The sequence below is a fragment of the Chinchilla lanigera genome, unplaced genomic scaffold, assembly GCF_000276665.1.
Source record: "Chinchilla lanigera isolate Chin_1 unplaced genomic scaffold, ChiLan1.0 scaffold00109, whole genome shotgun sequence".
NCBI classification, from domain to species: Eukaryota; Metazoa; Chordata; class Mammalia; order Rodentia; family Chinchillidae; genus Chinchilla; species Chinchilla lanigera.
In genome coordinates this window covers 6256651-6271590 of record NW_004955510.1, presented here as the reverse complement: position 1 = coordinate 6271590, position 14940 = coordinate 6256651, and the positions used below count along the sequence as shown (strand labels likewise).

The window sequence follows — 14940 nt, the reverse complement described above, 5'->3', positions numbered from 1 at the left end:
GGTGCACCATGAATACAAAGTAAGGACCCTGCCCCCTGGTCAGTCTCATAGTTAACCTTCTAAACTTCTCAAATTGACACAATGAACAACATCCGGGACTAGGAAGGGAATGTCTTTTCACCCCTGGATGTAGACCTGCTGAGTCACTTAGCTAAGCCTCTAGGCTCCTTAAACTGACACAGTGTATCACCCACAACAGGCATTCACAGCCTCCTTGGGTGGCCCAGTCTTTTCCCAAAAGGTGATTCATAGAGTTCACCCTCAACTGAGCCAAAATCTACCCTATGGAGCCCACTGCAGTCTGCCATTTAGGGCCACATTTGTTCTTCCCCAATAGCAACATTTTATATCATAAGCAGCAGCTCATCTGTTCCACTAAAACAGTCCTCCTGCCCCTCCTGGGGCCTTGTCAGGGGCTGTGGCCTCTGCCTCTGATGGTAACCCAGTGCACAAACTTCAGAGTGTGGCCCCAGGAGTAAAGGGCATGCCCTGGAATGAGAGACTAGGGGACAACACAGGACGGGCTCTGAGCTCACACAGATGGGAGGTGGACCCTGGCTCTGCCCTGCACTGGATCCGTGACACTCTGACCTAGTCTCTGTCTCTCCCTCTCCCTTGCTCACTCTCTCCTTCTCTCTCCCTCTCCCTCCCTCCCTTTCCTCGCCTCTCCATGTAGGCTGGATCCTGGTTGCAACTGCCCATGTCAAACAACTGCAGAGCTAGGGGAGAAAACCCATCACTTGATGATGCTCAAATTCTATAGTCAAGAATCCAACCAGGGCACGGTGCAGATGGCTCATCTCTGCCCCTGGAGACTTTGCAGGGAAGAACTAAAGCTCAGGGTGACCCCAGAGCATGCATCTGGAATCCCATGGAACCTCCTTCCCTCCCATTCTGGGTAGTTGGGTGAGATGGCTGGAAGCTGGGACTGTCCCTACACCACCTCTCCACCATGATGGCTTCATGGTGACGGATGCCTTCTGTGATGGCCCAGGGCACCACGGTCTTTTGAGGGACAAGGAGGACATGCATTGTCACAAGGCAACTGCTTCCCTGTTCCTATTGGTCAAAGACATCATAAGCCACCTGAGCTTCAAGGAAAGAGAACACAGGGACTGATCTGTCAATGAAAGAAGGGTCAAAATGTTATAGGTAGCTAAGTTAGATAGAAACAGAGATGGGCCCTCAAGGAAGCCAGCAGAAAAAATAAAGACATCAAAACTGTCTTCTTAAGACATCAAAACTGTCATGCATCTGAAGTAGGCATGGCTTCGAGATAAAACCATAAAATGGCCAGACTTACATACTTCCCTAAGGGATAAACAGAAACTTGAGACTATATCACAAATCATTACCACCCAGTCCAGTAAGTCCAGATAGGCATCAGACACCCAGGTGGGTGACCAGAACATCTGGGCCCAACCCTTCCCCCAAAATGTTCCTGGCTTAGAAGTCATAGTAAGCCAACCCCACTACACACCTGCTTCCTTATTAGCTCAACATTAGCTAAGCAGCTGTACGTGTGATCCTGCAGGTTTATTATAGTTTGACCCACATTGTGACTTTGCTGTATAAATTACCCCTGACAAAAGGCCTTGGTGGCAACCCACTTGGGACCCCTCTGTCTCTCAGGAGCTCTCTTTCAACAAACCTTTCCTATTCCTAATCTCCCTTGTCCCTTAGAATTCATTGTTCAATTTCAGGGGACACGAACTCTGCACATCTGATGTCTAACACGTTGGAAGTTCTGTTTCTTCTACATCAAAAGAATTGGAGGGCCCTGTGTCTTAAACTAATACCAGTGGTGCCCAAAATACTTAAGCACCGGGTCAGCACAACCCTTCATCCTAATGGCTGCTGTCTGCAGGAACCCCAGGGGCCGGGCCTCAAGTCTTTGTTCCAGGTTGGTGGTCACTGGCGGACGCCAGGGGAGGCTGCCAGGCGGTGGAGGACAGCAGCTCTGTGCTGGTGTTTCTTAGCCTGCTCAAGCTGCCATAAAACAACATGCCATGGATGCTTGGTGGTTTCAGCAGCACCTGCTTGCTCCTCGGGAACTGGGAAGGCTGAGCTACGCACAGTCCACTGCTTTTCCAGGACAGGCCCTGTCCTCGCTCCCACACGCTGCTTTCCCAGTATGGCCTCACATAGTCTGTCCTCTGCGCCCACACCCAGAGAGGAAGACAGCTCCCACTCTTCCTCACTAGCGCCATCATTAGGACCTCACCCCATGACCTCCCCAAGCCTTAATTAGCTCCCAAGGGCCCTGCCACAATGTCATCCCCCACCCATGCTGGGTCCACCCCCAGACACTCCAAAGCACCCGCAGTTTCACATCCACCTTTCACAGTGGGGGTCTGGGCGTGGTGCCTGGTGGCAGCCCTGGGAGACGGTTCTGTTTTCTTTTTTTTAGTTCAAGTCCCACCCTGGACTTCCTCTCAGTGCTGAGTCACAGCCACTCTCTGCCAAAGTGCTTTGGGAAGGACTTTTCGGGCTCCTCTGCCCTGCCATCCCGAACCCACCGGTTTGGAGGCACAGGATTCTCTTGCAGCTCACCCCAAATGGGCCTCATGTAGCCAAACAGGAACCTGAAGCACGGCTACAGCCACAGAGATTGTTCAGGAGACAGTATCCTCTCCAGGATGGGGCCCAAGCAGGAGACATGGGGCTTAGTCACCAGTCCTGAGGGAACAGAACAGGCACTCCTGCCCCAGAGGAGAGCGCAGGAACGGGACGGAAACAGGAAGCCTCTTAGAGGAGCACGACAGGGGGATTATGGGGCCTCCCCAGCAGTGACCACAGTTGAGTGTTTTCCCAGGTGACTCATGGTGGCTGGGGCAGGAAAGGGGACCTGCTAGGACACCGGAAGCATCCTCAGCAGCTCTAGGTAACTACTGCTGGAATAATCTTTCCAGCATTTCTCATCTAAAGTCACACTTCTGAGGTATTTTTGAAAGTAATGTTTGGGGCTTTTTTGTTTACATAGGTAAACAAAGGCAAGTTGGGGTCTGCTTGGGGTGACTTCAGCAGGAGTAGAGCAGAGTCTGTGGTTGGCCACACTGTAGTCAGGCTCCTGAGCCTCCTCTTAGGCCATCTGTACACTTCCTTGTCAAATCCACTTTTAGAAAGAACTTTGCCTGTTTGCTTCAGCAAGAACTCCCCACCCCAGGAATGTGATCGAGTTCCTCGTCCTCCACGGTCCCCCAGCAATGCCTGCTCCCCTGCCTGCTTTTAGGCTGAGTTTCATTGGATCACTTTAGCCAGAACCCTAGGCTTTCCGTAGTCATCTTCGGCCCACTGACCCTTGATAAATCAGTTTTTCCACTTCCCAGTTCTGCAGTGAAAGCGGTTGTTGTTGTTGGTGGTGGTGGTGGTGGTGGTGGTTTCTTAACCCCATAGAAGACATGGTACAATGAACTCTATTCTCAGACCTTAGGAGCTGGACTCATTCACTTCTGCTACAATGCCAGCAGCCAAGCAAGGGCAGAGCGGGTCCCGTACACTGAGTCCTGTGTTTGTCCAGGATCAGAGGCAAGGCTTTCCCCTGTATGGGTTTCTGTGCTCTACCAACGGCCCTTCACAGACTTGTTAGCAACTAACAACCTTTACTACACAGAATCACTGCCCCGCTGACATCTTGTCTGTTTGTGAGGCTCCCTCAGAAAAGCTGTGAACCCCATGAAGGCAAGCATTCAGTTTTATTGATTTTTAAACATTCAGTGGCCATTCAGTAGATAGTTTTCAATGAACAACAACAAAGAACACAGAATTTGGGGGACAGAAGACCCCACAAAGCAGTGAGCCTGGACTGTCTTCTAAGGTCTCAGATTCTGAGCAGACTCTCTGGGCCCTGGGTACCTTGTGGGAGAAATCTTCAGCCAACCTTGGTGACAACTTTTCTGAGAGGGATCTAAGGAGAGGTGGCAGCTGCTCTCAGGCAGAGAGTGAGGCCTGTGGCAGCTCCTAGGCCCCAGACCCTGCTTCCTGCTCTGCCCCTGCACCCCTGTTGGAACCCCTTGATTAAAGCTTGCCACCCTACCCACCAGCCTACAGGGGCCTGAGGACCATGACCAGGACATGCACACAGGCCCTGGGTTCATATCGCTGGCAGGGTAAAGCTGGAATGTCAGGCTTAGCCGATTTAGTGTGTATCCTGGAGTGGGGAAGGATCACCTGCCTGCAGGGTGAGCACGTGGGCACAGTCAGGATCCTCTTGGCAGGGAGAAAGGGGGGACAGACTTAGCAACAGCAGCCTGCACTATGACCGGGGCCAAGCATTCTACTGCCCGGCTGAGGTTGGGGAGGGGGAGCTGGAGCAATCTGTGGATGACTCAGGGCTTATCTCGTAAACAAGATGAGCAAGAACAAGCACATTCCAGGGCCAGGGAGGAATGCAGCCAGCAGAAAGTATCCAGTCTGTACCAGACACGTGGAAGGAGTGGTCTGTGAACGCTAGCAGAGGTGGGGGAGTCAAAAGAGAAAGGCGTCAGTGGCCAGGTTAGAGGGCTCAGGCTGTCAGGCTAAGAAGCTCAAAGGCCTCCCAGAGACAACAGAGATCCTTTCCAGGGACCGAGCAGGAAAGTGTCTCAGCTGGGTTTTAGTAAGATTTCTGGCCGCAGCATAGACAGTGAACATGGCTACCTGAGCCCAGCACCGAAGCCATTGCCACTGTAGCACAACACACAACCATTTCCCTCCAGCCGTCCAGCCTAGCACTTCGTGGTCCTGTGTTAATTCCCTGAGACGAGGCTGGCCTCCGTCACTGCTGCCCTGGTCCAGGGAAGACTTTCTAAACATTGGACTGCATGCTGTCCCCCACATCTCTGTTCCCTCAGTAGGGAGCAGGTACCGATCTTCTCAGCTCCTACCCCAAGACCAGAAGTGTCTGAAACTTCTCTATAAGCCCTGGTCTGAGCCTTGGTTTCCCTGCACTCCGAAGCCCACAGATGTCCAAACTCCCACATGAGAGTGAGCCTAAGTGGGCCCTGTGTGATGCCCCAGTGGCCAGTGACTACCTTTGTTCCCCTGCCACCCAATCCTGGCTCGTAACCTGGCCCTCAGGCTGTCCTCTGACAGAAACCCGGGACCACCATCTTGGTTTTCAGGGCTTACCTGGCTCCGTAACGTGCTGTGGAGCTGGACTCCCAACCATCTCTCTCAAGGATGTCTGAGGTTCAGTCTTGACTGGCTATACTTGGTTCACTCTGCCTGTCAGCTCATTCCCAGAGCCACATCCTCCTCTCTAGGGCTCAGTGGTTCTCCCAGAATGCCTTGCTGCTACAGTGAACTGCAACCGCCCCACCATTACTCCTTGTCTCCACAGATAAGGTTCCTATTCCCAGTTTTTCTGCATCCCAAGTCATAAGTTGGACAATCATCTCATCTCTGCCTCTCACCTGGTAGGATATTGGCCACCATCATCCTAACCTGGGCCTAGCTGTCCCGTCCCAGGTGCCAGACCCTGCCACATTTCCCAGACTCCCCCAAGCTAATTAGATCAAGGAGTTGTTTTCTTTGAGATCAGCCTCACCTCCTCTTCCAGGCTGCCTTTTTTTCCCTGATGGCCTCATCCGCAGGTTTCAACTACATGGAAGGGGCCCCTTGCTGAGTTTGAATGTGATCACTCTCCTCCTTACCTCCCATGCGACCACACATGGTTCACAATGCCTGCCCTGCTCCAGAGAGCCAGGCACAGTGACCTTGGATGTGCAGTCAGCTGCCCAGCCCTGAATCCCATCTGAGTCCCCAAAGTGCCAGACTTGCCTCCAACAGTCTGCTCTCACAGCGCCCTCTGGTGGCAGACTCTAACGAAGACGAAGGCAGAATGATGGAGGGCTGACACCCCCTGACCAGCCAGGGAAGGCAGAGGGGCTGTGGGGGAACAGCCCTATCCTCCTCTGTCCTGGGTGGGAGCTCCATGTTTTTCTGACACTAGCTTTCTAGAGTGACAGTGTTCTCCCAGGTAGGCTGGCCATTTCTCCAATCAGGTTTCAAAACCTCTTCACAATACCTGCCCTGTGGGGCACTGCAACCCCTTGCCGAGGTTGCTGTCCAGGCCACCAAGCTGGACATAGTCAAGATACCTCTGCAGTAAGACACAGACTATCTTCACCACCTAGGATTAGGAAGATTTCTTAGACAAGACTCAGGAAGTAGCAACAAGAATAGGAAAACATTGATAAACTGGACTTCATCAAAATTTAAAACTTCATCTGTAAGAAAATTAATACTCAAAAATTAATACAAAACATAAAAGAATGAGGGAATTCTTGTTTAAGAATTCTATAACTGAATAATAAAAATCCCAGTTTAAAAGATGGACAAAAGACCTGAGCAAACATTTTACAAGAATACCTAGAAATGACCACTAAGTCCATTAAAAATGAGTGTGCAATTTATAAACTTCAAATAGACCCATCTCATATATTCCTGGTAAGATAGTAAAATTAATTTATAAATATCTTACCAATATAAACATACACCCTACTGTATGATCTAACAATTCCATTCTTGGATTTTTATTCAAAAGAAGTAAAAACTCCTATCTAACAAGACTAATACAGCAACGTTAATAAATGTTTTATTTATAAAAAACAAAAACTGCAAATAATCCAAATACACACTGAAAGGCGAATGAGGCAAATGGCAGGGCCGCAGTGCCACTGAGGCTGAGGCAGGGCCGACCAGGTAAAGAGGGCAGCTGATGGGAGGCGCAGGACGGGTGGGGCCGGGTTCCACCAGGTTCCAGGGTGCTTTCCCTCCACCGCCCCTCCGAGGTCTTTCCGATTCCTCTGTGGTTGTCCTGTCGCCTGCGGCAGAGCCATAGTAGCTGCAGCTCCGAGTCATCGAGGCAGGTAATTGCTGCCATGGAAACACAACTGTCTAATGGACCAACTTGCAATAACACAGCCAGTGGTCCAGCTACCGTAAACAACAATTGTTCCTCACCAGTTGACTCTGGGAACACAGCAAGACCAACCTAATAGTCAACTACCTCCCTCAGAACATGACACAGGAGGAACTAAAGAGTCTTTCTGGTGAGAGAGAGTCCTGTAAACCTGTAAGAGACAAGATAACAGGTCAGAGCTTGGGATATGGCTTTGTGAACTACAATGACCCCAAAGACACAGAGAAAGCTATCAACACACTGAATGGATTGAGACTTCAAAACAATAAACATTTCCTATGCTCACCCAAATTCAGCTTCTATCAGAGATGTAAACTTATATGTTAGTGGATTTCCAAAAACAGTGACCCAGAAGAAATAGGAACCACTGTTTTCACAATATGGATGCTTTATTACTTCTTGTATTCTTGTTGACGAGGTTACAGGCATATCAGGGGGTGCAGGGTTTATTCGACTTGACAAGCAGATTGAGGCAGAAGAAGCTATCAAAGGTTTAAATGGCTGGAAACCTCCTGGTGCCACAGAGTCAGTCACTGTGAAGTTTGCTAACAATCCAAGCCAAGAAAACCAATCAGGACGTGCTTTCCCAGCCTTACCACTCTCGAAACAGAAGGCATGCAGGACCACCCTCTCAGTAGTCACAGCGTTTTAGGTTGGACAATCTGCTCCATATGGCTTATGGAGTAAAGAGGTTTTCTTTAATGACCTTTGATAGAATGACCAATTTGGATGGAATTAATATCCCTGGGCATCCTGGAACAGGATGGTATATATTTCTCTACAACCTGGCTCTGATGCAGATGTCTGGGCCTTTTGGAGCTGTCCCCAATGTGAAGGTCATCCATGAGCTTAACATCAACAAATGCAAAGGTTTTGGATTTGTGACTATGACAAACTGTGATGAGGCTGCCACGGAGATAGCTAGCTTCAGTGGATACCATCTAGGAGACAGAGCACTGCAGGTCTCCTCTAAGACAAACAAAATACACAAAGCCTAATGAGCTCTTGTCCTCAGCCCATTTATATGTGAAAACTATACAACAAAGAAAAGTCTAGAGAAACTTTATACATTAGTAAATGTCTTTGTAAGTCAGTGTTGAGGTGGGGATAAAACAACTACTTAGCATCCTATAAAATATGTGCGATTTTTTATTGCTAGTGTTTGAATTAAAACTTCTTAAATATCTTTTATGTTTGAATATGGACAAGAGCTATAGGGTTTTTATGTTACATTGCATTCTGTTGCCTTCTTTGAAGAAGACAGACCTTTTAAGTGTTTCAGCTAAGGGAAGACATCTTTTTCTTTTTACATAAATGCCTTGAACCTGTGAGTAAATATTGAGGCTTTGTGTTGTAATTCTTCACTTGGCTGTGTCTCCCCTCAACCTCTTTTTTTCCTTTTTCTGGTTAGCTTTGTGTTTGGTTCACATTTAAAGCATTGCTATTATGCCTAAGAAAAATATTTTGAAAGTTTGCATTTTATTTATGAAGTTAAAAACAGTATTTATTTTGCAGTTATGATTTGGGTTGGGGAAGGAGGGGCTACACTATAAATGCTTATTGTAAGAATACTGGAGAATTTTTCATAAAGCAGTACCTTGACAAAGAGATAAAAGCCTCTTTGATGTCAGTTTTTAAAAAGCATCTATTTTTACAAAAAAGAAAATTTGGAGAAATTTTTTACTTGTCCTAGAACAATTATTTTGACTTGAATATTTTGAGAAATCTCTTCATATAATACCTAGTGAGCTTTTAAAATTTACCAGGAAGTGGTAAATTTTAGTGGTTTAAAGTGCAGTGGTTGGAAAATTTTAAAAGATTTATGATATAAAAGATACTTTTGAGATCTTTATATGAAAAGAATTGAATCAATGAGGGAAACTCTACTGGTTTCATTTTTGTAATCACCAGTGCAGTGTCTGATCATCCTGGTTATTATGTGATAGGTGGCTCACACTGATTTGTGGTTTTGAAGCAAATAAAATTTTTACAAAAGAATATATAAGAGCAGGCAAGAAATTTAAATTACCAAGAGATAGGGGGAAAATTTGTTCTTCCTAAAGAAATCCCTTCAGATAGAGCTCATGGTGTTTAGTGATGTACTTGCAGTACTGTTTGAATAATTGTTTTGTCTTGAAAAAAAGATATTGCACATGATTTTTACTGCAGCAAATCAGCAAAAGTGATCTGAGTTTGGATATATTTGAAGGTATCTTGAAAGTTATATTTAAGGCTAACATTTCAGCTTTGTGTAATGTAAATAAGACTTTGTGTTTATAAACCTTTCAGCTGATTTGATTTTTTTTCCCTTGCATGCCAGGTGATATTCAGGTTTTGATATTTTTGTATAGTTTTTTTTCTTTGTAAGTGGCATTAACATTATTACTTGAGGTCTTGCTTAATCACTTTTGTTGTCCTGAGGACTTGAATTTACAGTGCATCAAATTCATTGCTAATTTTGTCTGTAGATTAGTCTAGCTTCAGCTGTTTATGGTGATACAACACTTTTGCTTATAAATATGTTTGTGGTAAAAATGAGTATAACCATATGTTTTGAATAAATTTCCTTACATTTTTCATACAAAAATCATAAATGTCTGTATACCATTGAAATTTAAATGTGTATGATGCTTAAACCACTATTTGGGGAAATAATAAAATAAGTCTTTACCATGTATGAAAGAAATTTTAAAAATACAAAATATTTTCTGATTAGCATCTAGCTTATAAATTTTCAAAAAAGCTGAAGGTAAAAATTGTCTTCATCAGGTTTCCTGAGAACTATGTAGCTACATCCTGCTTTTCGTGAGATGTTCACATGCTTCCCCTCAGAATAGGCAATGTGGTATGCATAACATAGTTGTACATTACTTTTTATTATTTAAAACTGTAGTTAAAATTTTTCAGTGTTACTTTTTTTGTTTTTTTGTCTTTTTTTGAGACAGGGTCTCGCTGTGCAGTTCAGGCTGGCCTTGAGCTCACTTTGTAGCACTGGCTGGTCTCAAACTAGCAAATATCCTCCTGCCCCAGCCTCAGAGTGCTGGAATTACAGGCGCCACCACTCCCGGCTTCAGTGTTGCTTTGAGTTTTATTTTTTACTATATAAAACTGTAGCTAAAATTTTTCAGTACAGTACAGTACGTATACTGTGAGGCACATGCTAAAGTGAATAAGCTAGTTTGTGGCTGACCCACTCAGTGCTATTCAGAAATCAACTGGCTTCGTGCCTTCCCATATCCTCAGGTGCATTTAGATTGTCAGAGTTAACCTTCCGCGTTTTAAAAAAAATACATGTATATACTTTTAAAAAAATAATGTTTTCCTCACAGGAAAACAGCAGCTACAGCTACATGCTACTTTTCTATACTACTGTAGCAAACCAAGGCACTGATGAGAGGGCATGCAAATTGTGCTTCACTTTGCAGTCTTTATCAGAGCACTTAATAAAATGTAAGGCTAGTATTTATTTGAAGTTGTACAGTATGATTTCATTCACATCTGTTAGAATAGTAAATATATTCTGTTGCGTATTTAAGAGGCTGTCTGTGTTTTCTTTTGTGTTTGGATTCTTTGCACTTTTTCACATTCAGTACATCAGTAAAGAAAGTTGAAGGGAAAAAAATAAAAGGAGAATGAACAAGCAATTGGGGTATGCCCATACAATGGACTATTCACAGGCAATAAAAAAAAAAATGCACTATCAATACACACAATACACAGGAGAACCCAGGCATGTTCCCAACTAAAAGAAGGCAGACATGGAGGAAGGTCTGGGGTATGATTTCATTTATATGAAAATTAATCTATGGTGAAGAAATCAAACTAGTAGTTGCCTTGGGGTGTGGGGACCATGTGACAAGCTGTTTAGCTGGAAGGGGCCCAAAGGAACTTTCTCGGGCAATAAATATTCTAATAAAGGACAGATTACCAAAGTGCATGAATTTGCCAAAACAGACTTCATGTAATATTTAAGATTTGTCTATTTTCTTCTATGTAAATTATCCACCATTAAAAATAGTATAATTAAAGCCTGTATAAATATTCACATGTAGGCTTTTGAGTGGATGTAAATTCTACTTTGTTTTACAAATGCCCAGGAATGTAATTCCTGGGTCATATAGTAACTACATGCTTACTTGTTTGTTTGTTCACTTTCTGCTTGCTTGAAGCAACTGTCAGTCTATTTTCCATTTCTTATTCCCCAAAGTAGGGGAAATCCTATTTCTCCACATCCTTGCCAGCATTTGGTTTTCTCGTGGCTTTTTTATCTTACCTGCTATAATAAGCACTTAGTGATTTGGCCTAGTGATCTTAATTTGCATTTCCCCAGTGCCTAGTGATGTTAAACATCTTTTTGCGTGCTTAGTTGCCTCATCCATGAAATGTTTCTTCATCTATTGCCCAGTTCAAATTGGATTACCTTTTACTGCTGAGTTCTAAAACACATTTACAAACTCTAAATCTGGAGTATCTGGAGTCCAGTGTCAGACACAGTGTTTACAAACATTTCTTCCTATCTGGAGCTTGTCATTTCACCCTTTCAGTAGAATCTTTTGCAGAGATAGTTTTTTATTTTGTTGAAAATTTATCAATTTTTTCCCTCCTTAGATCATGTTTTCAGTGTCATGTCTAGGAACTCTCCACCAGGCCCTACGTCTGGAAGATTTTCTATTTTCTTGCAAGAGCCAAACACAGAAAAACAACCAACATGTCCCTCCACAGGAGAATAATAAAGCAAACTGATAATCCATGACAACATTCAGAATAAAAAGGAGCCAACTATTGACACATAAACAAGTTGGATAGATCTGAAGGGCACTAGGCTAAGTGAATGAAGCCAGTCTTCAATGATATGATGTGATTCTGCCTATAGAACATTATTCAAATGAAAAAATTATAAAGAAGAAAAACTGATCCATGGTTGCCAGACCAGGGATTTAAGAAAAACTGATCCATGGTTGCCAGACCAGGCAAAGAGAAGATCTGGTGAGAAATGAACAGTCTACAGAGATCTTAGGAGAAAAACACTTAGTCTTTCACTTTTAAGTATGGTGTTAGCTGTGGGTTTTTGTAGATTTTTTTTATCAGATTTTCAAAGTTCTCCTCTATTTCTAGTTGAATGGGTGTTTTTATCATGAAAGGATGTTGATTCTGTCAAATGCTTTTTCTCCCTCTGTTGATGTTATGTGGTTTTTGTCCTTCAATCTATTCAATGTGTGGCTCATTGCTTTGATTAACTTTCTTACATAAGACTACCTTTCCATTTCTAAAACAAATTACACTTGGTCATCATTTCTAATCATTTTCATATGTTCCTGGATTTGGTACTGTCTTAGTTACCTTTCTCCTTGCTAAAAACAAAATACCTGACACCCAAAGTTAAAGGAGAAAAGACTTATTTGGCTTACAGTTTGTAGAGATTCAGGCTATAGTTGTCTGGCTCCAAGGCAGGGTGTCATGGCAGAGGGGCATCATAGAAGAGAAGCAGTTCACGGCAAAGCAAGCAGGCAGAAGGCAGCAAGCAGCAAATTGAAGCAACCTTAGCAGCTTCTTTCTACCCCTTTTATATTTTATCCAAGCTACTGGACTTAGTATGAATGCCAAACCAATCAGTGGACTGATTTAGTAATCACCCACCCTTAGTCCCAGCACCCTTAATCCTAGCATTGCACCATGAATCAATCACACACTCTAGATCCAGCCACCTCTGAAAAAGCCCCACCTATGACTACATGAGACTCTGGGGGAACAGCTAAACACAAGCCATAACAGGTACATTAGTATTTTGTGGAGGATTTTTGTATGGATATTCATAAGAGATATTTGTGTGTTACTTTCTTCTAAAGTCTTTGCTTTTAGTATCACAAAAATTATGACATAGAATAAATTGGGAAATTGTCCCTGTGTTTCTATTTTTTGCAGGAGATTTAAAGAATGTGACAATTATGCTTCAAACATTAGGTAGAATTAACCAGTGAAGCCATCTGATCCTGAACATTTCTTTGAAGTCAACTTCATAATTACTAATTCAATCTCTTTATTGTAACTCTATTAAAATTTTATCTTTGTTCTTCAGTTACTCTTGGTAATTTGTGTCTTTCTAGAAATTGTTTTTCCAGAGTCTTCGCCCTCCGTGTGCCCGGTGCAGACAGGTGATCCTCCCTCAGAAGGCCCACAAACTGCTATTGCCAGGGTTCGCATCTGGGCCCTCCCTGTGCATGCCTTGTGCCACATGAGGTACTAGAGCAGGTGGTCCATGAGCTGCTGGCAGCATGCTTCAGGTCTGGGCTTTACTTGTGCCCTGACCTCCTGGAGGTCACAGACACAGGTGGTCTGTGATCACCACCAGTGCAGCCCATGTCTGCTACTGTGCACGTCTTAAGCTGCCTGGAGACACAGAATCTGGCAGGCAGTGATTTGCTTACATCATGGTTCACAGCTGAACACCACCAAGAGACCCAAGTATTTCCCATGTACTTCCTGGGGGCAGAGTGGGCGAACCATGACCCCACCACCATTACAGTCTGAATCTCTTCCCTCTGTGTGCCAGGTCCCGACAGGAAATCCTCCCTCAGAAGGTCCATGAACTGCTATTACCAGGGTTCGAATTTGGGCCTTCCCTGCATGTGTCCTGTGCTGCATGAGGTACTACAGCAGGCAGTCCATGAGCTGCTGGCACTGTGGTTTGGGTCTGGGCTTTACTTGTCCCCTGACCTCCTAGAGGTCACAGACACAGGCAATCTGTGATCACCGCCAGTGCAGCCCGTGTCTGTCTCCTGTGTGCATCCTGAGCTGCCTGGAGACACAGAATCAGGTGGTCCACAAACTGTTGACCCTGCAGTTTGTGTCTGGGTTCTGCCTGTGCCTAGAACTGCCTGGGGACACAGGACTACTGGCCCTGGATTGCTCCACCAGTGCAACCCAATTCTGGGTCATATACGTGCCCTGAGCTGCAAGGGGATGCTGGATCAGACAGTCTGCTATCAGCTGACATCACGGTTTGCATCTGAGATATGGGAGAACTAGATACACCATCTCCCAGAAAACCCCAGATGAAGCAGTGCATCTCAGGGGACACTGAGGGGCAAGCCTGACCACCAGGAAAACTAGGGACACTAGTGACCTTTGCTGAGTTGCCAGGAAAGAGGGAGACTGAGCGTTCTGCATCCAGTATTAAATATGACAAGATGAAGGACTAAAAGACAATCTCAGAACTCCACCCCACTCAAAACAAGTCCAGAAGACACTGACATAGGAGAACTTGGTAAACACATACCTGAAATTGCTGAAATGATTGCAATGGAAGTAAAGAAACAACACCATCAGGCCATAGAAGAGATCAGACTAGAAATAATCTCTCAGGCAAAAAATGAAATGACAGTAATAATGAAAGAATTGCTTAGCATATCTAAAGAAGAAACATTAAAAAATAGATGAACATAGGCAACAGACAGAAATGTTAAATGAACAATATAGGAATTAATTAGAACACATGAACCAGATTCAAAGAGACATCCAGGAAATCAAACCTTCCATTGAAAACTGCCAAAACCGTTTGAATGAAGCCAAAGATAGAATTTCAGATTTTGAAGACAGCATGGCAGCTAGTGATCGTAAAAGAAAGGACCTCTTGAAATCTACAAGGAACCAGGAAAAATCAATTCAACAGCTGCAAGATGAGGCAAAGAGGAATAATGTGTGACTAGTAGGAGTCAATGAAACAGCAGGAAGCAACACAAATGACATAAAAAGAATCAATCTAACAAAAGAAGTAAAAGATCTATTCCATAAAACTACAGTACTCTGAAAAAAGAGATCAAAGAGCATCTCAGTAAATGTAAAAATATCCCTTGCTCATGGATAGGAAGAACCAACATTGTGAAAATGGCCATACTACCAAAATTTTTGTACAGATTTAATACAATTCCCATTAAACTACCATTAGCATACCTCACAGATCTAGAGAAAACATTCCTTAAATTCATCTGGAACCAGAAGAGACCCAGAATAGCAAAAGCAATCCTGGGCAACAAGGA

General features: G+C 44.3%; 1 pseudogene; it reads left to right on the top strand.

Annotated features, from left to right (window-relative positions):
* The first annotated feature begins 6686 nt into the window (after positions 1–6686).
* On the top strand, positions 6687–8441 carry LOC102015874 (annotated as a pseudogene).
* Positions 8442–14940: the final 6499 nt, after the last annotated feature.